The 25290-nt window shown below is 35.1% G+C and overlaps 1 long non-coding RNA gene across 1 annotated transcript in view; it reads right to left on the bottom strand.

Moving 5' to 3' along the window:
• The window catches only part of LOC150020894 (uncharacterized), a 297133-nt gene that overhangs the window by 124070 nt on the left and 147773 nt on the right, over positions 1–25290 (bottom strand). Inside the window, exon 2 of the long non-coding RNA XR_016511120.1 lies at positions 11992–12100. This is a non-coding gene — a long non-coding RNA (uncharacterized LOC150020894). The remainder of the gene's footprint in view (positions 1–11991; positions 12101–25290) is intronic.

Here is a 25290-nt window from a genome sequence, read left to right as displayed (position 1 = left end):
TTTTTAAATCTAGTGTACTCATTAGCTACATTCTCAAAAAAGGTTAATTTAAACCTTAAATTTGCTATAATCTAGTTCTATTACTCTCACTTTCTTTATTGCAGAATAAAAATAATAAAGCCTCTCACAAAGAAGTGGTATAATGCATAAAAGCTTCCTTAGTTACCATTATTAATAAGAATGTCACATCCATTGAGTGGGACAGGGCTGAAAAGAAAGATTAAAAATCAGTCAGTGGTATTAATCCCAAAGCAAGCTTTTCAGTGATATTCATATGAAGCACATCTTAATATCTAATCTTAAAAGAATAGCTCTATAATTTTGCATATGTGGAAATATGCTGCCCTCACTTCATACTTCATCAATCTTCATTCACATAAGAATCATGAATTTCCAAGAAGTTACTTAAGCATATTAAGTAATACTTTCTGAATCAGAAACTTAAAATATTTTCATTATATGTTATAAACTCATGTTTTTATGTACCTCTGTGTATTCTTTTTGACATGCCTTTTAGAAACATACACGACTCTTTAAAGAAAATACCCCCCAAAAATCCTCCATTTCCAAATATTTTCAATCTCCTATTATAATCACCACCATGGTGATTACCTTTTTACTACTTTGAAAAAGATACAATATAAAATAAAAAGGAAAAAAAAAGACACAAAAGTTGCAGAGGCTTCCATAAAAGGAATGGAATGCTGCTGTCTTATTCAACTCAGGCTACCATTCAAAATATCACAGACTGTGTGCTGTAACAAGAATTTATTCCTCACAGTTCGGGAAATCAGGGTCTGTGGCTGGTTATGCTCTCTCCTTGGGTCTCATATGACAATATTCTTGCTGTGTCCTCACATGGGCTTCCTTTGGTGAAAGTGAGTATAGAGAGAAGAGAGAGAAAAAAGAAGCAAGCTTTCTGGTATCTCTTCTTAAGAGAACATTAATTCCATCATGAGGGTCTCCCCCTTATAGTCTCATCTAAACCGAATTATCTTCCCAAATCCCTACTTCCAATACCTTCACATTGGGAGTAAAGGCTTCAATGCATGCATCTTATGGGAACATAATTCAGTCCATAGTAGTCACTTTGCTGGAACAGACAAAGGATAACCAATGGCTAGAAGATGTAAAGAAAGCTAAACATTCATACATGCACACACACACACACACACACACACACACACACACACACACACCATTCAATCCCGCCATACATTCCTTCTTAGGGTTCCTAATTAACAGATGCTGCCTAACTATTCACTCCCTCAGAGGACTACTAATATAAAGTATAATCTAAGTATATAATACTTGCTTTTTGCTCATAAATCAAAATAACTAAAACTATAAATCTAAAATTTGAAAATAAATTTAAAGACTATAAAGAGTGGGGAATTTAAAACTCATGTAGTCATTTACCTGTCTTCATAATTTTAGAATAAAATCCTAAGGAAAAAAGGGGATCAACAAGAAAGTTAATTTGACTAATCCTTTCACTTTGTTTTAACCACTAGTCAAAGTACGTGTACACGGGACCCATGGGCATGGACAGCAGTGGGTGCGGAAATCGATTGTGGGAATGGGGTAGCCTGGGAATAGAAGGGCAAAGGGAGAAAATTGGGACATCTGTAATAACATAAACAATAAAAATTTTAAAAGAAATAAAGAAAGTTAATTTTCTGGCAAATTAGAGATACACATATACACAAAACACACATGGACACATACATAAATGTTAACTATACATCACAAAAAGTTTTATGCGGTTGGAAAAAGTCAATAGCAGAGTACACATGATTAAAGAAGCCTCCTGTGATCTAGCTCAGTTTAATCTACAATTAGTATCCATTCACGTGTTTTGCTTCAATAAAACATGCCATGCTGTTTTCTGCCTCTTTATATAAATACTTTTTTTGTATAAACTATGTAACCCCTACTCTTCCTAAAAAGTGTTGTTCTTAAAAGTTAAACATATGCTTCAGGAGAAAATTATTGTTATTAATTAGTTTATCCATTTAAAAAGTTAACAAAAATAAATTAAGAATCTACTTTCACAGTTAGAAAAGGCATGGCAAATTATAAAGAAGCAAAACAGAACAAAGTAATAAGGAAAAAGGCAGATAAGAAAACTGAAAACAGGACTTCCGGCCAAGATGGAGGCTTAGACGGACACGCTAAGTCTCCCTCTACAACTAGAGAGGAATACAACTACTTCAAAACAAAGGATAACTAGAAATTCCAGAAAATAAAACTACACGGAAGCCCAACATATGAAGTTATAAACCAGCGGTGCCATTCGGGCAGGTAAGAGTTAAAGAGGGCAAAGCTGTTGGCGGAGCGGCGGGGGGTGAAAAATCCCCGTGGCAGTCAAGCCCCTGGCAGTGCGGGACCCCGGCGCTGGGGAGAGCGGCCACCGCATCGCCCTGAACAGTGAGGCCCAGGGGGGCGGGAGGACGGATCCCGGTCTCCTAGCTGAATAACTGTGTGAATCCATTTTGGACCCCCGCCCCCAAAGAAAGAAAGCACCACAGGGCTGCGAAATAGGTCGCAGACAGGCGCCGGTCGCTGACTTGTGAAGCCAAACGGCGCCGCCGGTCGCTGGGTCATTACGAGTACACAGGCACTGCCCCCGACAGCCGGCCCAAGAAAACAAAACGCATCTGTCAAAATGTGGCAGACAACTATAGAAATCCCGGTGACACAACTCACCAGGCAGCAGATAGAGAACCTGACAGATGAACAGATAAGAAACCTGTCAGAGGCTCAGTTCTGGGCCATTGTTATCAGGTGGCTTACAGAATTCACAAAAGAGCAGGAAAAAGATAAGAAAGAAGCGAAAAACTTTATAACGAAAGGAACAAAACCGCATACGAGACAGATGGTGAGGAAGAAAAATCCAGAGTTCATTTCAACAAACTGGAATATGGAGAAGGAACAAGCAGTCAACCAATGCAGCGAGAGGAAATGGGAAGCAACAATGAGAGGATCAGAAACCTCTGGGACAGCTATAAAAGGCCCAGCATAAGAATCATTGGTTTGCCAGAGAATGAGGAAGATGAACTAGAACTTGAAAAATTGAGTGAAAATACAGTAAAGGAGAACTTCCCAGACTTGGGGAAGGGAATAGACTTGCAGGTCCAGGAAGCAAGGAGAGTTCCCAAGAGACTGGACCCAGGGAGAACCACTCCAAGACACATTATAATCAAAATGTCAAAAATTAAAGATAAAGAGAGAATCTTAAAAGCAGCAAGAGAGAAGAAAAGAATTATGTACAAAGGAGTCCCAATTAGACTATCAGCAGACTTCTCAAGGGAAACCCTACAGGCAAGAAGGGTCTGGCAAGAAATATTCAAAGTAATGAAAATCCAAAACCTACAACCACGAATACTCTATCCAGCAAAATTGTCATTCAGAATAGAAGGACAGAGAAAGTGTTTCCAGGACAAAATAAAACTGAAAGAGTTCATTAGATCCAAACCACTGTTATATGAGATGTTAAAGGGACTGGTTTAAAAAAACAGAAGCTAAGGAGATGAAACAAAGGCAAACTAAATAGGCAACGAGAGTGGAAAAGGAACCGTGGGTACGGGAAGCATATTGGGGGGAGGTCAACAGGGAGGGGGAATGGGGAAAGGGAGGGAGATGATATAGGAATTGGGGATCAAGGTAGGAGGGAATGGAATAGACGGAGAGAGGTTGGGAGGAACTGTATGCACAACTAATGGACATAATCTAAAAGGGGGGGACAACTGGAGGGAGGGGGGCCACTGGGTGGAGGGGAGCAGAGGGAAGGGAAATTGGCACAAATGTAATATTTTAATCAATAAAACACATTAAATCTGAAAAAAAAATAAAAAAATAAAAAGCTCCCATTGTTTCTGGGAGGTACAGTATTTTCTTTGTTCTAACTGAGCATGCAAATAAACAAAGAAACACCATTTTGGCCAACAAAAAAAAAAAAAAAAAAAAAAAAAAAACGAAGAAAACTGAAAACAGTAGAATTAGCAAATAAATTCAAAGCTGATCATGTGGGAAAAATCACTGGGAGATTAATTTTTAAAAAAGGAATAAAATGAAAATCACAAAAATAATTATAAATGACAAAAGAAAAATAACCACAGTCAGAATAAATTTAAAAGAATCATAATAGACTATACTGCTAAACACTGCAAATATGTACGACAATCTAGATAAAACTGATAATTTTCTTAAAAAATAGAATTTATAAAACTGATCTCAGAAGAGACAGAAAATCTAAAAATAGATTTACATAGAAGAAATGGAGAAATTTATCACTAGATAATTCCAAAAGGATCAGTCTCAGGGAAATTTTAAAAAATCTTTAAAGATCAGACAATGCCAATGCTTTTAAAATCTGTCTATAGATTAAAGAAGAAAACCTCTTGGCCCAAAATGATTGCATACACACACACAAACCCTTAATATCAGTTATAAACATCAAAGCAAAAATCTTAAATAAAATATAATCTAGGTGTACACAAAAATAATCATATAACCAATTGAGCTTGAGTCTAAGAAAATCAATTAATCAATTTTAAAACATTAATATATGTCAAAAAATATTTTATTATATTTGTAGATTATAAAAAGCCATTGTTAAAATTCAATGACAATTTTAGATTAAAATACTAAATAAAATCAAACTTGATGGCATTTTGCTATTTGATATACCTAGCTTAGTCCAACACTAGAGGCATTATCAACAAAAATCAGAAATAGGACAAAAGTCCACTGCCATTAGTATCATTTAACACTGTGCCAGAGATACTGACCAAAATGATTAAATAAGAACATTAATTATAAATATATATTATATAAAGGCAGTGATAAAACTATTATTAACTGTAAACAACATAAAGATATAATTTTATGAGTAGAATACCCAAAAAGTCAACTGGCTTTTAGCATACATCTACAGTTGACCAGAATCAGACATACTGAGGGACATAAAGGTTTTGTGAGAGTTGTATTTACAAAGAGACTGTAACTATTTGACACATGTAAAAGACCTCTATGCTTCCAAATTTCCAATGCTTCTTTATCACTATAGAGGTTAATGGAAGTGAAAGATACTTCCAGAGGGTAAAGCCTAAATCCATGGAGAATAAAGACTGGGAAGCTTGATCCTAAAAGCAGAGCCAAGACCAAGATCTAATTCAAGGTAATTGTCTTACCCTCAGGTTAGTAGGCTACAAGATTTGCCCAGATGCATTTCAGAATTGTTAAGGACCTCTGACTGCTATATTGCTCTCATTATTCTCTTTTTCAAAATGTAGTGATTATTGCCAAAGGATAAAGTAAAAGTAGTATTGGTGTTTGCATTTATATCCATAAAGATGCATATGAAACAAATAAATGATTATGGCTTTACTTAGGTGCAACATACCTAAACATAACAAAGGTCATATATGACAAACCCACCTCCAGCATAACATTCAATGGACAAAAACTACAAGCGTTCCACTTAAGATTGGGAACAAGACAGTATTGTTCACTTTCACTGCTCTTATTCAACATAGTACTGGAAGCCCTAACCATTGCAGTTGACAAGAATTAGAAATGAAATGCACCCACATTGAAAAGGAAGAAGTAAAACTGTCTTTATTTTCAGGTGGCATGATACTGTACATAGAGGATCGTAAGGATTCCACCAAGAAACTACTAGAACTGACAAATTAATTCAGTGAAGTATCTGGATACAAAATTAATATCCAGAAGTCAGTAAAATTTTTAGTTGCCAATAACAAACTAACAGAAAAGGAAATTAATAAAACAATACCATTTATAAAGGAACCCAAAATACCAATTCGAATGAGCATAAGCACCCCTATATTCATTGCAGCATTACTGACAATTGCCAAGATATGGAAACAGCCCAAGCATCTATCTGTAGATGAATGGATAAAGCAACTATGGTGTACACAATAGAATACTGTCTGTCCATAACAAAGAAGAAAATTTACCCTTCGTGACAGCATGGATGGACCCAGAGAACATTATGCTAAGTGAAATAAGCCAGTCAGAGAAAGACAAATACCATATGATCTCACTCACATGTGGAATCCAATTCACAAACTGATCTGACAAGCCAAACAGAGACAGACTCATAGATGGAGAGCAGGATGACAGCTATTGTCGTGGTTAGTAATGGAGGGATCAAGCAAAAAGGAAAAAAGGACACACGGACATGAACAACAGTGTGGTGATTATGGGGGGGAGGGGGTTACAAGGGGGATAAATAGTAATGGAAAAATACAATAAGAAATGAAAATTAAAAATTGGTAAAGTATGTGGTGTGTCAGAGGAGATACTGAAACAACAAAGCATTATAAAATATTATTAGATTTTTATACATATTACTTGTTTAATTAGTCCTGTTAACTAACTGCCACCTTTAACTATTCTATTATTTTATTTAAATGATAGAAATTATGTAACAGAAAAGTAAGAAATGTGCAATTTCAAAGAAATTTTGTGCTTTAATATAAAGAAAACACACACACCCATGTAATAATTATATTGTTGTTGACTGGCATGATATGACTGTGATCTAGGTTAGTTTTCTAAAAAGCTAATTACCCTATTATTTGGATCTGAAGTAAAAGAGATTAATCTGGGCTTAAAATAAGTGTTTGGAAGTTTAAAATAATGATATCCACCCTCGTGCAATTTTTTAAATGCTCACACTTCAACATCACACTATATTGTAATAATGTGCATCCCCACTAAACAGGGACTATCCTTAGGAAAAGTACTCTAGCATAAATGCATTTGTTTCTCAGTACCTAATATAGTGTCTGGAATGTAATAGGCTCACCATAAATATATGTATAAAATTATCATTATAAAATTTAAAGAGTATTTTAATAATATTACCATGTTACATTTGGTAGGAACATTACACATATGAAAGAGTAATAAAATAAGAGGAAGAGTTGCAGCAGTACAAACTTTTATTTAAAAGGTGAACATTCAGCTTGAAAAAATCAATTTTAGAAATAGTTCTCTTGGAAAGACAAATATAAAAGATGTTTCAAGGACAAGAAAGCACTTCATATATACACAAGTATGAAATTCATACCATGTTAAGTTAACAAGAGACCATATGTCAAATTTGCAAGGAAATGTTACAGATTTATTTCAGTTATATTAGGAAATAAAGCCACTTGTGTAAAGATAATTTTCAGCATCAAGTCCTAAGTGAATTGTTGCCAAACAGGTTAATATGGTATAAAGTTGATATCTTTGAAATTTATAGTAATAACTACAAGCAAAAATCTTCAAAATCACTTATGAAATTAGGCAGGAAATCTCTAACAATTGGCTTGTCTATATAAAGCTAAACCATTGATGACTTGAGGTTCTTTCCCTTTCAAATATTACTTAGCTCTTAATGACTGACTTCACTCTATACATGAGTAATTTTATTTCTTAAAAAGAAAACTATTTCAAGTTTGTCTTTTGAATTGCAACATTCTTAAAGAAAATATAAACAGAAATTTAAATAATTTCAGTTTCAAGGATAAATTCTAATAATACAAAACTCACCATTTCTACAAGAAATAGTACAATAAATTTTAAATATTTATGATATTTAAATTATTTTATGGATTTCACATTAGTTTATTACATGATATAGTACAAAGCAAAAATAGGTCAAAGACTTTATTAAACTGCATATTAAAAAAATACAGAAATACCCTGGAGATACTGTTGGTTCAGTTTATACCACTGCAACAGAGCAAATATCATAATAAATAAAGCAAGTCACAAATTTTTTGTTTTTCCAAGTGCATATAAAATTATGTTGTGTTATGTATGTATGTATGTAAAAGTTATGTATACTGTAGTCTATTAAGTGTGTAATATCATTATGTCTAAAAAATGTACATACTTCATTGCTAAAAAGCACTAACCATTCTCAGAGCCTTCTGCAAGTTGTAATCTTTCTGCTGTGGAGGGTCTTGCCCTAGAAATATCAAAGATCACTGATCAAAAATACCTATAACGAATATAATCATTAAAAAGTTTGAAATATTGAGAGAATTACCCAAGTGTGACACATAGACATGAAGTGAGCAAATGTTTTTGGAAAATGACTCAAATAGAGTTGCCACGAACCTTCAATTAAAAAAAAAAAAATTCTGCAAAGCACAAGAAAACAAGGTATGCTTATAAATTGAATCTTTTCCTAACAAAGCTAATATCTTGTTGAGTAGATCAACTAGAAAATCATTGTTTAGATGAAACTACATTGGGGGAAGAGGGTACTTAAGGACAGATAAAAGTACCTCGAGGATTTTGCCATAGGTATGCTTCCCTGTTTTTCTCTTGTATGGGATTAACAATAATAGCAAGACTTGACTACAATCTAGGGAGTTAGACATGTACAGCTGCTGAGTGCTAGAAGAATGTTTATGACACTAGGTTTTATTTTTCCAATGAATTGCTGCTGTTAGATGATTTAACTGCCTTTTTGAAAATCAGCCGGGTACCCTAAGCAAAGGATGCTTCTTTTAAAAAAAAAAATAGTAGAGAGTAAATTCTGGGACAAATCACATTTATTACAACAGTTTAGTGAGAATCTTTTCAAGAAAAATAAATATTGTGATAATTGCATTTCCTTTGGTTTAAAGAGACCCAAGAAGGTGTGGCAAATCTCAGGCAGCACAAAATGCCTTTAACAGCCTACAGCTTTGAGCCATTCACCAATATGTGATTTCTAATTACTTTTGCAGTTTGTCTCTGTTTAACACAATCACATCAAATTGACCAGAAAATGTTGGTTATATTGTACTAAGCTGTGGCTAAATTTTTACTGTTATTATTCTGGTTTCTTTGTGAACATCTTAACTTCCCTGCATCATTAAACCTTAAATTCGATTTTGATAATAAGAATATTTTATAAATTTTTTTTCAAACAACTGCAATATTCACATAGGAGCTATAGCATTCTTAACTGCACTGTCATTTCTTTAAAAATTTAAATTATACACATTCTTTCTGGGTTATTAAAAACAACGGCACTTTGATTTCAATTAAATACTTCATTTGAAAGCCATAACTAATAAATGCCAAATGCTAAAGGTGAACTTATGTTAAGTGCATATCAGAGCATCTTTTGTAAAATGAAAGGAATTTAAGACTGAGGGTTCTTAGTTTCAGAACTGCTGGTGAGGAGCACAAGAAAGGTGACAATTAACTACCTCAATGTAGAAACTTTCATTATTTTATTTTCATGTTGGGAATGTGGGCTAACAATAGATTAGATATTACTGTCATTAATTTTCTAAGCCTAGAAAAATAATTTAAAAATGAGTCTGTTGTTTTAGTGTCTACTTTGTCCACACATTTTATGTGTTACTGAAGCAATGAAGACCTAAAGCATTTTGGTAATGCCCCCCCCAAAACTGGAATTATCTTCTGGAGGGTGGGCCCCTTATAGTACAGGCCTCCCCCACTAACTAGAAAGCCGTCTGTATCAGTATATCAGCTGGTGTTGTTTTGAGAAGCTGTGTTCTGCTTTAGTGAATTTTTTAAAAGACTTTCAATATGTTTGCCCATTTCATGATGGGTGATTTACGAGTGCACTTGCCCACATAGTGCTGAGTATTCGTCACTTTGACCAAAAAACAGCTTGACCAAAAAACAGCATGACTCCCATGACCAACCCTACCCCCCATTTGCCAAAGCTGGACTCAAACAACATTTCTTTTGCTTCTTTCTCAAGAGGAAAAAAATGCTCAAAGGGAAATGTTTTTCCGATGTGAAAGAGGTAAAACAAAAAATATCAAAAGCACTAAAAGACATCAAAATCGAGTTCAAAAACTGTTTTGAGCAGTGGAAAAAAATCTGTGTAGGTGCATGCGCTGACATCTTCACTTTTTTTCAGTTAAAAAACAAAAAGAGATGAGACTTGTTTTTAATAAAAAAACAGATCTAATGAGGTTTAGTCAGTTTGAGCAGTAACATGCAAATATTCCAGTATTGACTTGGCTAGCAAAGAAGTAGATAGCAAGTACTTAAAATTACAACAACAAGGCTGAACCATAAAGTCTAATGCAAAAGCCTCTTAAACTATTAGTTTCTGGTATACATTTTAAGGTAGTAACAGCTTCTACTAGTACAGTACATGTAAAAATTATCTGAACTGTATAAAGTATGCCTCACTCTATATACCCATTCTCCAAACTCAGCATACCTGAAACAACTTGAATCTGTCTATTAATGCATGTAATCACAAAATAAAAAGCTATAGAAGCAACAAAGAAAAAAGCTAATGGAAGGACCCAGCTAAAAACATAAAGATTATGCCCTTCTAATTTTCCCTTCCACTGGGATAACACACATGGCTCTCAACAGTCATGAGTTCAATTTTCTAGTCAACATAAATTCTGATTATAATTGAGCTGAAGAAAATAGATAGGACCCTTAGAGTATATTGACTTGGCCCCCTTCCCATCTTCCACTAGGCTTGTTGCCTAATTGCCATTAGCATCTGATAAAATGCACTTATTTTCTCAGCTAAATATCTCTTTGAAAGTCAGTAAAAGGCGATAAAAAAAAATAAGTATATGTCATCACTATAAAATGAAAAATAAAGAGCAAAAATGAATAGAGCTAAAATTGTTAGAGAATATGCTTATTTAAACTACCACTTTCATTTTCTTCAACATAAAATAACATTTGTATTAAAATATTAGTTAAAATATTAACCAAAAAATAAAACTTTTATTTTTTTAAAGAATCATAAAACTAGTCCCAAACATGTTATAACTTTCTTTTCACCATTTACATACCTCTTTTATAATCTGAAAATAGCAATTAAGAGAGAAACTGCTAGTCAGTACTTTTTAGGGTAGGTTTTATTTTTTAATTATGGTACTAGATTCAAAGTTCTCACTTTAGGTCAATTAACGGGGGAAAAAAGCTCAGAAAAAATATTATACTGATTCTTAGAATTTATTCAATCCAATGGCCAAATTCAATCAACCATTTCAGAAATTTACTTCCTTGTCCAGATTTAAAATGTTTGAATCTGAATGGTTTAGAAAGGGGCACAGGCCTACCATTCCCTCTTCTCTCACACCCAGACTTCATAGATTTGTATCACAAGCCTGATCTTCAAAGCACATAAATTTGTCACCCTTCCTTGATTTAATCTACCTCCTTCGTGTCAAAATCAAGGGAATAGTCAAAGGTTAAATGATGCACCCTAGTTCCTAGAGTGTGCTTGTGGCCACCCTGGGTATGCTCAGATTTCATAGCTCTTGGGTCTGTGCAGTCGTTGGGGCCGTTGCATCATCCAAGCCATGTAAAATTTTAAGCCTGAACCAGCATTAGAATATTGACATCAGCTAGTGTTCCCAGAAAATGCGTTCTCATCCAACATTGGCATCGACCTCACCCCCACCAAACTGGAGTGCTCCAAGGAGTTAAAAACTCCTTTCAGAATATGTCTTCAAAATATAATGCTTAAACGGAAGTCCACTGTGTATGGGTGGCAATATACAAACAGATATTACAAAAGGTTAACAGGTCCATATTAACTCGGAATAAATAAGCAATGCAAAGCCATGCTGTATCACAGCACAGACTGCACTGTTGTTGTCAGTTTTAAATCAAATCACTGGACCAACCTAAAGTAAAATGTGAGGCTGATTTGATTATATATAATAAAATATATAATGGTATAAAAACAAATTGATACCACAAAGGCAGGAAACTTGTACCAATTGCAACAGCCACATTGAAATTAGATAATACTCTACAAAGAAAATGGGCTCAAGGCCATGAAGTAAAAGATCAGTAGAATTTGAAAAAGATAAGCATTTGCAACAGAATAATCCTTGCATTTATTTTTCAAAATTAGCAGCTATTGGCACATTATAGAGTTATGCTAAATCACCTTATTAAAAGTTGATTCAAGAGTAAAAGTCTTACATTCTAATTAAAGTAAGTAGGTCTTACCTCAATTGAATGATGCTAGGGCAGCCAGAGGGTCTTGGCAGGTTACCAGACTCTTACAAGCTGGACACAGGGCTCTTCATCCAGGTGCCTAACAGTCAAAGCCCATTTCCTGTTCATAAATCAAACAACAGAGGTGATCAATTTAAATTGGGAACTCTATTAGTGAATTCATCAGTTGGCTCCTGAATTTATTCTTGAGTTAATGTTTTTCAGATTTACTTTATCAGTTCTTTTTTAATGTAAGCACCTGCATTCCTTTCATTACAAGGCAGAAATATATAAATAGACATTTTTTAAGCTCTCGGCATTTTATTTCAAGGACAAATATATACACAAACACACAAACACCTTCCGCTCTAGCTCTCATTTGTACATATGTTTACATTTGTACTTTAATTTAGTTAGCCTAAATGGCACACCTACTTTATACCATGCACCACTAAACACAATAAGAGATAAAGAAGAAGACAGATAATTGAACATAAAATTACTTATTATCTCTTTGGGGAGAAATGACTAACTGAAGGAAGAAATGTGTAATTGAAAGAGCATATCCAGGACTGAAAGCCTGGCACTTCTATTGAACATGTGTCTGACCTTGGGTAATTTCTGTAACTCTTTAAATATAAATTCATTCACTTTAAAATTAGGAAAACAAATGATTGAGACTATTATAAAGTATTTTAGGACATTGGCAAACTTTATTATTTTATCTTCTACAGCAAGATTGGTTATTCAATATTTCATATTTATGGGCTGAGATAAGTAATAATGCAGTATTTCACAAGCTTGTGACTAGGAAAAAAAATCTTGCTCCTCTGTTAGTTTATTTTTTCTATACATCTCTATTTTTCCTTTGCATTTCAAAATCAAACATCTTTATTAAGCTTTATATAATAGGAATAATAACATGTCATAAAATACACAACCACCAAAATACAGAGGAAAATAATATTTCTGAATTTTAATCTTAATTTCTTCCACTTTAAAGATGAAAATATTTAAATTATACCCTCAATTTTTATCCAGTTTGGCAGTCCCAAACAACTCTTCTTTCTTTTCTCATCAATTTCAGAGCTTCTTGATAAGAGTAACCTAACACAGTTATTATATGAATTTTAAGCTTTCTGGACTAATTTATCACCAAGTAAAAGTTCTTGGATCAAGATTAGTGACAGTACATTATTAGTATAGGCACATATCCATGTGCACACAATCACACACACACACACAGTTCAGAACATTTTAGAAAATTTCATTTGTGGGAATAAAAAATATGAACTGGGAGGATTGAAGTTCACTACTTAAGTCTCAACTTTTATTTAAAAGGACCTCAAGATTCTATTTAAGGGCAAGGTCGTTCAAGAAATCAATTCATTGTCTCAGTACAAATGTAGGATTTTCCTCTTCCTCAGCATTGAAAATGATGAAGGAACCATAACAAAAATGCTTAAGACATGCTTACAATGACTCTTAAGTTTTCCAGCTACAACTCACAGGAAATCTAAGTTACATTGGGACTTTTCTTGTAACCTTTCTCTTGGCATTTAATGGGATAAAAATAGCATGTTTCCATCTGCATCCTTGCATTTGATTAAAAATAAAACTGAGAGAAAACATAAGCCATCACCACCACCACCCCCTCCAAAAAACTGTATACATTGACTTAGAAACCTGGAAAGTCATATGTCATTTTGTCTAATATAGTGACTCTGATTAGTCCTTGTTTATTATAACCCCAAATCCAAGATTTTATTTACTAAACAAAATTAACTCTAGTTTTAAGCATTAAGATATATTATTCAAGATGTTATTTTTTCTGGAACTTGCTTGAATTAGTTCCTAATTAACCTTTCAAGAATTACCTAAAGTCAGAATACTGGAACTAGAATCAAGCATACAGATTATCCATTCAAATACACAAATATATATCATCATCTTCTACAAAATGTTTTATTTAATAATAGATTTCACCCAGATGCTATATCCAAAGTTCTCAGAATGAAATCTCAGAAATGAAAAGCCCAACTTGTCTTTTGAGAATTTTTCTTTACACAGTCTTTTAAATGGTATACATTTATATCAGAAAGACAAAATGCAGAGGGGGAAGATGGCGGAGGAGTGAGGGGAGGCTGCGCTTTCAGGTTCCCGAGACCCGTCTGCAGTTTGGGCTAATTGCAGACAGAACATCTCAGTGAGCAGCTGGACACTGGCAGGAGTCGAGCCATGACACTGCTGGATTAGAGAAAATCCATCTGGGAACAACCTGTTTAGTGAGGATAGCGGAGGAAAGGGGGATGAAACGGGATTCCTGACTGGGGCGGCTGCCCGAGCTGCGGCTGGAAGTACACAAAGGCTTTTTGGCGACCACAGGCTACCCCAGAGAGGAGTGGGAGGAGAGCGGATCTCTGCCAGCTGGCAGAGATGGGACTCGACCAAGTGGCATTGGCGCTGAAGGACAGGAAACAGCATGCTGCCGGGCAAGTGAGAACATAATTCTCCTTTATATTTTTCTCCAGTGGACGGTGGAGAGGGGAGGAAAGTTTGGGGGTGGTAGGCCATTTTTGAGGAGTGCAGGCACAGAGGTGCGCTCACCCACTCCCCAACACTCCCCTTGGGTCATGTGGGTGAGCATAGGGAAGTGCCATCAATCACTGGCCCAGGTGTGCGGGGCCACGCATCTAGGCGTCCCTCGGACACACCCCAACGGACATAAGATCAGTGCCCCAAGGGGCACAGGGAGGGCCCACTGGACAGACAGAAGACCATGCGCAGACACCCCTGGCCAGCTCCCGTGGGCGCTGGGCCGGAGCTCAGACCACTTGCTCAGGCTCTACTCCTGCCTGCCCAAGTGGGTGCAGGAATGGTGGGTGGCTTCGGTGCGGGAACAGCGGGCTGCAGAGACTCACAGGCTCTCACTTCCCTGTGCACAAGTGTCCACAGCCCCGTCCTAAGAGGTGAGAGACCAACTCCCGGAACACGGCTCGGCAGGCCTGAAGCAAGCTCTCTGCTGCCTTGCGAGCTCAGGGGCGCGTGCAGTCAGGGGCGCCCACCCACGTAAAAGCACCTCGGCAGGCCCCAACAGGCACCAAAGGAACGCGTCCTGCCAGCCACCGTGGGCGCACACCACTGCTGCAAGGAACAGGAACCTCTGACCTGCCTCATTAGACCAGCTGGGGACGCAGAAAAAGAAGACAACACACAAAGGCTAAACTGAGTAAAAATATTCCTTTTATATACTTTTTTCATTTCTATTTCTATCTTAGTTTTTTTATTTGTATTTTATTTTACTTTATTTTTTTTTAATTTCTTATTTTTAATTCTAAATATAATTTTAATTATAATTCTTACTTTTTTTTCTTTCCTAAGGTGGGGGAACTATATATCTAATTTGTTTCATACAATCTCTTCTTCTCATCCTTCCTCTTTAATTTTTGTTTATATGTTTGTGTGTCTACTTTAGCCTCCCTTTCACTCTAAATAAATAGAATATAACTACTATATAAATCCAATACTATACAATCCCACTTTCTTACTATATTCTGCATTCTTCCCTCCTTTTCTTCCATCGTTATTAACATACAATGCAAATATTACCTACTGTCTTGCATAGTCTCAACTATTATTAATCTATCATCCCCTATCTCAAAAATCATATTTCTCCTCCCTAAAAACAACTCTTATCTATTCTTCCTATAGTATAAAAGCTCTAATCTCTCTACATTTATATTAATACTGGATCGTTGGCTGACGATAGCGGGATAGAGGGTGGGTGATATTTTTGAGGATATGGGTCTCCTGCCCGGGCTGTGTGTTTATGTTTTTAACAGCATATCCACAAAAGAACTCAAGACATAGTGAATAAAGTGACTCTCAATCAACTAGCCAGAAGGAAGATCCTACCACAGATCATCTGAAATATAACCAGACAGCATAAACAAATGACATAAAGGGTACACCAAGAACATCAGGCTCAGGAGATCAAAGAGACTGCACCACTGAAACCCTCAGATCTCCTATAAAGAATCTCATACCACAAAGGTGGGAAGTCAAAACAGACAAACCCAAAAAACAAAAACAAACAAGAAGAATCCAACATGGTAAGACACAGAAACAACCTCTCAATGAAAAGAAAAGAGGAATCCCCAGAAAGAGAGGTAGATGGAACAGACATAGCCCAAATGTCAGACACGTAATTCAAAACAATGGTGGCAAAGAAGCTCAATATGCTCGACAACCTCAAAAACAACTATGATAACCTCCAAGGAAGTTACCAACAGCTCCAAGAAAATTACAGGGAACTTGCAGAGAACTACACCAGCATAAAAAAAGACATGGAAACTATTAGCAAGAACCAGGAAGAAATTAATAATTCAATCCCTGAGATGAAAAACACAGTAGAATCAGTCAAAAGCAGACTAAACAAAGCAGAGGATCAGAGTAGTGAGTTAGAAGATAGTGTAGAAAAAAATTCCCAGACAATACAGCAAAATTAAAAAAAAGATTGAAAAAGTATGAAGAAGAAGTAAGGGAATTACAGGATAGTATAACAAAAAACAATATCAGCATTATTGGAATTAAAGAGGAATAAGAAGAACAAGGAATAGAAAAACTGATAGGAGAAATAGTGAGAGAAAATTTTCCCAACCTGCCTGATGAGAGAAACAGTTATGCAAGTTCAGGAAGCGCAGAGAGTTCCAATGAAAAGGAACCCAAAAAAACCCACTCCAAGGCACATCATAATTAAAATAGCAACATTCCAAGACAAAGAGAGAATCCTGAAAGCAGCAAGAGAAAAACAGCAAATAACATACAAGGGAGCTCCGATAAGGCTATCGACTGATTTCTCAACAGAAACACTACAAGCCAGAAGAGAATGGTCAAAAATATTTCAAGCAATGAAAAACAAAGGCCTATAACCAAGAATACTCTACACAGCAAGGCTCTCATTCAAAATGGAAGGTGAAATAAGGAGTTTCTCAGACAGAGGAAGACTAAAAGTATACATCTCCACCAAACCAGCATTGCTAGAGATGCTAAAGGGAATGTTCTAAGAAAAAAGAAGAAAACAAGAGGAGAGGAACAGAGGTACAATGGGAAATGAATAAGTACATATCAATAATAACCTTAAATTTAAATGGATTAAATGCTCCAATTAAAAGACATAGGGTAATGGAATGGATAAGAAAACAGGACACACATATTTGCTGTTTACAAGAAACACACCTCAAAACAAAAGTTTTACACAGACTGAAAGTAAAAGGATATAAAAAAATATTCCAAGCAAATGGACCTGTAAAAAAAAAAGCTGGGGTAGCAGTCCTCATATCAGATAAAACGGATTTTAAAGCAAGGGCAATGAAAAGAGACAAAGAAGGACATTTCATAATACTTAAAGGAACAATCCATCAAGAAGATATAACACTGATAAACATATATGCACCCAACATAGGAGCACCCAAATACATAAAGCAAATACTAGAAGACCACAAGAAGGATATTAACAACAACACACTCATAGTAGGGGACTTCAACACTCCATTATCAACAATAGACAGATCATCCAAGCAAAGAAACACCAAGGATATACAGGCATTGAACAGAGCACTAAACCACATGGACCTAACTGATATATATAGAACTTTTCACCCCAAAGAAGCAAAATATACATTCTTTTCAAATGCACATGGGGCATTTTCAAAGATAGACCACATGATAGGACACAAAAGAAGTCTCAAAAAATACAAGAAAATTGAAATCATATCAAGGATCTTTTCAGACCACAATACCTTGAAACTAAAAATCAACCCCAGAGAAAAATATCAAAGACATCCAAACTCATGGAGAATGAATAACATGCTATTAAATAACAAATGGGTTAACAATGACACCAAAGAAGAAATCAAGAAATTTCTAGAAACTAAAGGTAATGAACACACAACAGCCTAAAACCTATGAAACACAGCAAAAGCACCCCTAAGAGGGAAGTTCATAGCAATACAGGAATATCTGGAAAGGATAGAGGAATCTAAAATAAAAATAACCCTAAAGCTACAAGAACTAGAACAACAACAAACAAAGCCTAGGGCAATAAGAAGGAAGGAAAGCATCAAGATCAGAGCAGAATTAAATGACATAGAGACTAAACAAACAATCCAAAAGATCAACAAAACTAGGAGCTGATTCTTCGAAAAAATAAGCAAAATTGACAAACCTCTAGCCAGGCTCATCAAAAAAAAAAAAAAAAAGAGAGAAGACCCAAATAAACAAAATCAGAAATGAAAGAGGAGAAATCATGACTGATACCTCAGAAATACAAACAATTATAAGAAATTACTACAAACAACTGTATGACAAGAAATTTGACAACCTAGAAGAAATCGACAAATTTCTAGAAACATATAACCTTCCAAAACTGAATCAAGAAGAAGTAGAAATTCTCAACAGACCAATAAGAAAGAAGACAATTGAAACAGTAATAAAAAACCTCCCTGCACACAAAAGCCCTGGACTGGATGGCTTCACAAGCGAATTTTACAAAACATTTAGGGAAGAACTAATTCCTACCCTCCTCAAACTATTCCAAAAAATCCAAGAAAAGGGAAAAAAACCAAACTCTTTCTATGAAGCCAGTATTACCCTAATCCCAAAACCAGGTCAAGACACAACAAAGAGAGAAAATCACAGGCCAGTATCAGTGATGAACATAGATGCTAAAATCCTCAATAAAATATTGGCAAACAGGATCCAGCAATACATCAAAAAGATCATACACCACCATCAAGTGGGATTCATCCCAGAAATGCAAGGATGGTTTAATATTCACAAATAAATAAATATAATCCATCACCTAAACAAAATGAAAGACAAAAATCACATGATCATATCAATAGATGCAGAAAAAGCATTTGATAAAGTGCAACACCCATTTATGATGAAAACACTCAGCAAAATGGAAATAGAGGGAGCATTTCTTAACATAATTAAGGCTATATATAAGAAGACTGAAGCCAACATCATACTCAATGGCCAAAAACTGAAAGCATTCCCCCTGAAATCAGGAACAAGAGAAGGCTGTCCACTCTCTCTACTCTTATTCAACATAGTATTGGAAGTCCTAGCCACAGCAATCAGACAAGAAAAAGAAATAAAAGGCACCCAATTTGGGAAAGAAGAAATAAAACTATCATTATATGCAGATGACATGATAGTATAACTAGAAAACCCTATAAACTCCACTAAAAGACTACTCGATATAATAAGTGAATTTGGCAAAATAGCAGGGTACAAAATAAATATACAGAAATCTAAGATATTTCTGTACATCAACAATAAAATCTCAGAGACAGAGACAAAAAAGAAAATACCATTTACTATAGCAACAAGAAAAATAAAGTACCTAGGAGTAAACTTAACCAAAGAGATAAAAGACCTGTACTCTGAAAATTAAGTAACATTGAAGAAAGAAATTAAGGAAGATACCAATAAATGGAAGCAAATACCATGTTCTTGGATGGGAAGAATCAACATCATCAAAATGGCCATACTACCCAAAGCAATTTACAGGTTCAGTGCAATCCCTATTAAAATACCAAGGACATATTTCACAGACCTAGAACAAATACTCCAAAAATTCATATGGAACCAAAAAAGACCCCAAATAGCAAAAGCAATCTTGAGACAAAAGAACACAGCACGAGGAATCACAATACCAGATATCAAACAATACTACAAAGCCACTGTGATCAAAACAGTCTGGTACTGGCATAAGAACAGACATATAGATCAGTGGAACAGAATAGAGTCCAGAAATAAACCCAGGTCTCTATGGTCAACTAATATTTGATAAAGGAGGAAGGAACATAAAATGGAGTGAGAAGAGCCTCTTTAATAAATGGTGCTGGGAGAACTGGACAGGGACTTGCAAAAAAATGAAACTAGACCACCAACTTATACCACATACGAGAATAAACTCAAGATGGATCAAAGACTTAAATGTAAGCCATGACACCATAAAAGTCCTAGAGAAAAACAGGCAGAAAAATTTCAAATATCCCATGTAACAATATCTTCATGGAGACATCTCCTAAGGCAAGAGAAATAAAGGAAAATATAAACAAATGGGACTACATCAAACTAAAGAGTTTCTGCTCAGCAAAAGAAAACATCAGCAAGATGAAAAGGAATCCAACAATATGGGAAAACATATTTGCCAATGATATCACAGACAGGGGACTGATCTCCAAAATATATAAAGAGTTTATATGACTCAACAACAAGAAAACAAACAACCCAGTTAAAAAATGAGCAAAGGAACTAAACCAACACTTCTCTGAAGAGGACATACAGAAAGTTCATAGACACATGAAAAAATGCTCAACATCATTAGCCGTCAGGGAGATGCAAATAAAAACCACAATGAGATACCATTTTACACCAGTCAGAATGGCCATATTTAACAAATAAACAAACAACAAGTGCTGGCAAGAATGTGGGGAAACGGGAATCCTACTGTGCTGCTGGTGGGAATGCAGACTGGTGCAGCCACTATGGAAAACAGTATGGAATTACCTCAAAAAACTAAAACTGGAACTGCCTTTTGAACCAGAGATTCCACTGCTAGGATTATACCCTAATTCAAAAGAACTTATGCACCCCTATGTTCATAGCATCCCTGTTTACAATAGCTAAGTGCCAGAAACAGCTTAAATGCCCATCTGTAGATGAGTGGATCAAAAAACTGTGGTACATTTACATAAAGGAGTACTATGTAGCAGAAAGAAAGAAGGAACTCCTGCCATTTGCAACAACATGGATGGAACTAGAGAGAATTATGCTTAGTGAAATAAGCCAGGCAAAGAAAGCAAAATACCATATGATATCACCTAATACAGAAAACTAAAGAACAACACAAACAAATGAACTAAATAGGACAAAGAGTAGAATAGTAGTCAATAGGAGGGAGGGGGGAGGGAGAGAAGGGAGATAAGTAAGGGAAGGGTCTAGTCAAGGAACGTGTGTGGATGACTCATGGACATGGACAATGAGGAGGGATATGATTGTGGGAGAAGGGGTGGGCTGGGTAGGGGGCAGCAATGGGGGAAAAATGGGACAATTGTAATTGAAAAACCAAAAGATAAAAAATAATAATAATAAATAAAAAAAGACAAAATGCTCAAAATGCTACAGCTCTATGGAAATTGACTTTAGTTCTGATGATGGCTTGATACAATCATATTAAAACACAAATATTTGATTTTCTTAAGCAGAGTATTTAAAAACTAAACAACAAACTAACAAGCAAAAGAACAACTCAACACATGCTATATTTCAATTCAGCAAGGTTTTTATGGGATTAATATAATATCATTAACAATCATTCTTTTGCATGGTTATTATTTATGAACTTATGGAGAATGATTTCTGCTACACCAGTTTTCTTTAAGCAACTCTACTGATCAAAAACTAATAAAAATTTCTTGTTGTCAACCACATAAATTTCATTCTGTTTAAACATCCATTGAAAATTCACCATGGGTTATATCAACTCCAAATACTTATATATGGTTTTAGAGTGCTTCAATATCTTGATCTACCTTCTATTTTGAAGGCAATAACTATGCCTCAGTTTGTGGTGCCTGCCCTTTAACTGTGTCAATATTTAGAGGATGCTTAGTAAATGATAGTTAAAGGGCACCTGTGACTCTGAACATTTCCAGTCCTTTCCATTCAAAGATCTCTCTGTCCATTGGAACAATACACTGAATATTTCCTTAATTCCTTTTCTCTAGCTGGTCTTCCTTGCTAATTCATGTAGTCTGCTCTTTTTTGTTTAGTTTCTATTTATTTTCCAATATTCACTTATATCATGAAATATATTCCAGCCCAGGCATTTACTTTCTCTCTATTTTTTTAAAGACTATACTACACTAAAGAATAATCTTGGGAAGGAGAGACTATTATATTTGTACTTCTTAAAAATCCCCCATAGCTCCAAGCTCAATAATGGACACATAATTGTTGGCTACTATAGAGGATGCAAATGATTTGTGAGCTAGGAAAAGATACATGTCCCTATTTGAGGAATTAAATCAGGGATTGGCAAACTATGGGCCATGGGCCAAATTCAGCCTGCTGCCTGTTTTGACAAGTAAAATTTTACTGGAACACAGCTATGTCCATTTGTTTATGTACCGTCTATGATGTCCTCTTACTGAAACAACAGAGGTGAATAGTTGCAACAAAAACTGTCTGTCTCATAAGCTTATAATATTTACTATTAGCTTTATTACATAATAAGTTAGCTTATCAGTATATTAGATTAACATCAGATTAAAAGAAATCTGGCCCATTCACAGTCTTAAGTACTGTAGTTAGATAATACTACATAATCTTGTTCTTAAAATGTGGACCTTGGGCTGACAGTACCAGTATCAACTGGGAAATTGTTAGAAATTCAAAATCTCAGGCTCCATCCCAGACTACAGATCAGAAACTCTGTAGATGGGAACCAGTAGTCTGTTTTTGACCAGCTTTCCAAGTGATTCTAATACACACTAAAATTTGAGAAGTACTGAATCAGACATAATGACTTGGCTTCGGGGAGGCAGATCCAGTTTTTTCAACTTCTACTAGGGTGTACGGAGATTCTAAGTGGTGAAATTATGTCTCACCTGCTTGAAAATATAACACCTTGGGTGTACACTAAGAAGTGGGATTACTTTGTTGTGAGAATTGCTATAACACTTTCGGTAAATGGTAATATATTCACCAGCTGTCTATCCAGAAGAAAGACAACATATCAAGTACCAAAGTGTAAAATCTATCCAAAAATAGATTGAAATAGTTAAGTAATACAGCAGATAAGCTCTAGTTTTTACAGGACTGCCTGTCAAGACAAACCTTTGCACAATGATTCCCAGCAGGCACCAGGAGAAGTGAACTGCCACTCAGTATGGAACTGTGCTAATCAAGGATTTATTTCAATATCATATTCCACCTCTAAGTTTCACATGTGGCCAAATAGCACTTTCCATGATAATGTATGGGTAGACCTAAGGAATAATCACCACCAAGCCTTGTGGAAAAAATATAATTACATTGCACAATATAGACAATTTTCACAGATTGGCATGTTTAAATTTTCAATAAATATAGCTTCTTCATTGTTTCTCTCTAAAACACAGGCTAGCACCAGAAGCTATGGCAATGATATCAAAGAGTTCAAATATACAAAAACATGGCAAGGTATTGATAAAAGAAAAGTGCAATAGAGTTCTTCTGGGAAGACCTTTGCCTCAATGTATTATATTTAATAATATTTAATGCTCAAAGCTTGACAGTTATATCAGGAAACAACAGTAAAGTAATTTAACCTATTGAAGTGTCTCTACGTAAAGGTTAAAAGAAACATATGTCAATCAATAAGAATAAACTATTGACTGATAGCCTCTAGAAAGTTCACATTATTTCCTACTCATAAAAAATCAGTATGTTTCTACCCAACAGTATAACCATTATTTCCCTTTTGAAATGGCACATAGATTTAATATGACTAAAATATATATAAACATTTTATTCAATATCTATTTAAGAGTGCTTTAGTTTTAATATATATCTATAGAAAATAGGAAAAGTATTTAAATATAACAGGTAACAAAAATCTGAGAAATATGGGCCTGGGTTTCATACCTATGAATTTAGTAAATGACTGACCACTGTTGAAATAATCTGATAGAATTCTGATTTAGACTTAAGTTTTCAAAATTTAAATCAAAGGTTAATGAATATATGATTTGGTATATTTATGCACAGAACAGCCCCATTCAAAGACAAAGAATACACAATTATCTCTATAGGAACTACCATCTCATGTAAAGATAAAAACTATGCTTCACTCAGCATTCACAAAAGATATAATACCTATCTAAAGGGACAGTGAATCACAAATACCATGAAACAAGGAGAAAGCAGAGACTGAGTGTGTTACAAAGTAATTAAGAGTAATGCTCTAAAGTTGTAAGGAGTGGAAAATTAGGCCAAATGTTAAAAACCTTTCATAGCCAAGTCCATTAGCCTCTTGAATCAACCTCTAGCTGAAGCTTCTTCAATTGAGTCATTTAAAATTAGACAAGGGTCTGACTTTGCCAAAATACCATAGGGAATTATTCAAAGGACTAGTGAGATGCACTAAATGAATTATTTTTAACTCATCTTTTACATACATAACAGCCATGATTTCACACACATTAAAAAACAGTGAGAAATGAAAATGCTCTGGAGGTTCCATTCTATTACTATGTCACATCAATTCTTTTTCTTTTTTAAAAACAAGAGGATGATGAATGGGATAAAAAAAATAATTAAGAGATTAAAAACTAGTCTTGAATAGTTCACTCAAAATGGTTAATTCATGGAAAAGATACATTAAAATATAATAAATTCACTTATAAATTTGCATAGGTAATACCATATTTAATTACCAGCAATGTCTCAGTATGATGCATAACTTGGGGTTGTTAATCAATAAGCACTAAATGAATGAATAAGTGAACTTCTTCCCTCTGGGGACTGCCTCTTCTAGGGGTTACATTCTTGAGGTAAAGGCTTATATGGTCATTAACTACTGAGACCCAAGCCAGAATGCTTGGGCTCAAAGCCTGGCTTTTCTACTTAGTAGCTCCATGTCCTGGAGCAAGTTACTCAGCCTCACTATACACTCAGTTCACTCATCTGAAAAACAAGAAGGGATCATAATAGTAGTAGCAGCCTCCTAGGGTTTTTCAAAGCATTAATGAGTTAAAAGTAGTAAAGCAGAGAACCTGTTAGACAATAATCACTCAGTAATGGTGAGCTATCATTAATAACTGATATTAGTGTGTACAGTGGTCAACAGGGTAGGAGATTTTAGGAAATTAGTCTAGAAAATGTCAGAAAGAAAAGTTGGAGTGACAAGCCATAGATGTTTAGTACATGACCTATTGACCAATAAGCTACTAAAAAGCAGTTCCTTTATAAGATGGACTATGGAAATAAGTGGTTATTCTCACATAAGTTAAGCCTGATATTTCATTCCCAAGCTACTTGTCAGTTCATGGGCAATTATTTAGCCTTAGCCTTCTAGGCTTTGTGCTGGATGTCCAGTTCTTGATCTCAGCAAGGCAGGTTATCAATAAAATTCTAAGCTACTTGGTTTTCTGGATTTCACACTTACAGTGCCACCAACCTGGCAGCTGCTCAGAAATTTAAACTCAAATTTATAGCTTTAGGGATAAGTGTGGCTTGGCTAATCAAATAAAA

The sequence above is a fragment of the Furipterus horrens genome, unplaced genomic scaffold, assembly GCF_987537825.1.
Source record: "Furipterus horrens unplaced genomic scaffold, mFurHor1.1.pri manual_scaffold_1, whole genome shotgun sequence".
In the NCBI taxonomy this organism is placed as follows: domain Eukaryota; kingdom Metazoa; phylum Chordata; class Mammalia; order Chiroptera; family Furipteridae; genus Furipterus; species Furipterus horrens.
The sequence above is the reverse complement of the archived record's forward strand: the minus strand, read 5'-3'. Positions and strand labels throughout refer to the sequence as shown.